Here is a 2,442-nt window from a genome sequence, read left to right on the forward strand (position 1 = left end):
CTCTGCCCAGGGGGACAGCTTGAGGCTCTGTCTCAAAAAAAAAAAAAAAAAAAAAAGAGCAATTTGAGACTGCTTTAAATGTCAGTCTCTTTTGAGGGGGGAAGATTCAAACCCTAAATTTTATATATATATATTTTTTTATTTTTTTGGAGACAGAGTCTTACTCTGTCACCCTGGGTAGAGTGTGGTGGCGCCACAGCTCACAGCAACCTCAAACTCTTGGGCTTACGCAATTCTCTTGCCTCAGCCTCCCAAGTAGTTATGACTACAGGTGCATGCCATAATGCCTGGCTTTTTTTTGCTGTAGCTGTCATTGTTGTTAGTAGGCCCAGGCCGGGTTTGAACCCACCAGCTCTGATGCACATGGCTGGTGCCCTGACCACTGAACTATAGGCACCAAGCCTCAAACCCTAAATTATATTTTTATTTATTTTTTTGCAGTTTTTGGCGGGGGCTGGGTTTGAAACTGCCACCTCCAGTATATGAGGCTGGCGCCCTACTACTTTGAGCAACAGGTGCTGCTCAAAATTATATTTTTAAAGTTAACTCTTTTAGAGATTCAAAATTTCTGGCCAGACTCTTAAAGTCCATACTTCTGAGCAGCATTTCTAGTATTCTTATTATAATTATGGCCATACTAATAGAATAAGGCCCACATCGTGTGTATGTGTGTGTAGGATTCACATACAGGCACGTATTATACACCTGTATGTGCTTAGAGGCCCATGTCACTAGTCACATATACACGTATGTGTTAATGCACACATAGCAATGTTAGTATGTGTTATATATTAATGTCACATTATTTAGGGCTCTAATGGTATGTCTTTCACATACATCTTTAGATGATATCTAGTCTTTCCAATATTATAATTTTGAGGCAGTTTATTATTGCCCCTAAGTGCATGGTATTTCTAAGTAACCTATTGTTCAGAAAAAAAATGCTTATCTCACGACTAAGCACATCTGATTAAGCAACATGGAGAACAATGAAGAATGAAACGGAGCTGCTTTTCATGTCTTGATGGCAAGGCAAAAATAAAGTCTTCCTGTTTTTTGCTGCTGTTGCTAAGCAGGCTTGTTTGCTGAAAAGCACAGACGGTCTCAAAACTTCACGACAGGTGTTCCTGTATCTTAGGGCCCCGACAACTTCACCTGTGTCTGTCAATGTCAATGCTGGCGTTGTCCTTTCTCTGAGAGAAAGGGGCTCCAGGATGTCCAGGCTAAAGCACCTTTTAACATGGGCCTGGAAGTGCTGCACAGGGTCACTGAATTGGTATTGTCAGAAAGGCAGGGGTGGCAGGGAGTCACTACATGTTCCCATCTCCTCCTTAAAGAGGTACATCTCCATCGTGACATGGCCTTTACACATGTAAGGCCAGCTCAGCAGATGCGCTTCACACCAAATGCCTCTGGTAAGAAAGAGGAAAAGATGTCACTGTAGGGCGTCCGGCAGAGCTGTGGCTCAGTCCAGTGCCTCCTTGATGGTTCACTGCGCTCTGCTGGGGCGGCAGGTCGGGAACACGCATGGTGTGGTCTGCAGACCTGTGCATGTCTCCAGGATGAGCCGTGCGTCCTAGCCTCTCTGGGGCTGCTACATTCAACCTTTCCTCCCACAGGGATGATACTGTCACCTCAGTAGAGACGATGACATAAACAAGCCTGGCCTGAGCAGCGGACACTCCTTGGAGTTCTCTCTGTAATGTCCTCTCCTTTCTCTTTCACTGCTGGTCTCTGCTGGAACAACTGAAGGGAGAATTCTGCCCGGAGGCCATCAGAATTCCCAGAGTTCTGCCTAAAAAAGGATATCCATGGAGAATCCCAAATATCAGGCAATTTGAAAATAAGTCATAGGTGCTTTTGAAAAACATGATGTAATTTTTTAAAATTAGGTTTTCGTTCCCAGTTACATCTTTTTCTTTCATCTTGATATTTAATAATTTGTATTTTCTTGAGTGCATGCAGGCTGAGCAGAAGGTACTGAACACTGCTAGATAGTATAGAGAAGCCGGCCCTATTAAAATGATCAGATGAGCCATAAAGACAAACACAGTGGAGTAATAATTAAAATTTGATTACACACATTATTCTTATTTTTTCCACCAAAATCTTTGCTTCTTTCCTACCGAATTATTCTACTCTATCACTGGCATTTCCTGGTCCCAAGATTTCTTGCATACGCTGTGACTAACCTGTAACCTGGGAGTAACACTCTCAGATCTTAAAACAGTCAATTCTCTAGCTAGCCATTTTCTATGACTTTAGTAATTGCAAATTCTAATCAGAAGCTATTGTTCTAATAAGTTATGAATCAGTAAGTGTTAATGCTTAGTAAAAGATTACCTGGTTTTCATCCCAGACCACGGAAAGGATATGTAACTATGGTGTAGAAGCCAGCGGTCTAGGGGTAAATGGAAGAAGTCCCTGAACGGTTTTTTTTTT

This window comes from Otolemur garnettii, unplaced genomic scaffold (assembly GCF_000181295.1).
Source record: "Otolemur garnettii isolate 467f Iridium unplaced genomic scaffold, OtoGar3 scaffold00111, whole genome shotgun sequence".
Taxonomy (NCBI): domain Eukaryota; kingdom Metazoa; phylum Chordata; class Mammalia; order Primates; family Galagidae; genus Otolemur; species Otolemur garnettii.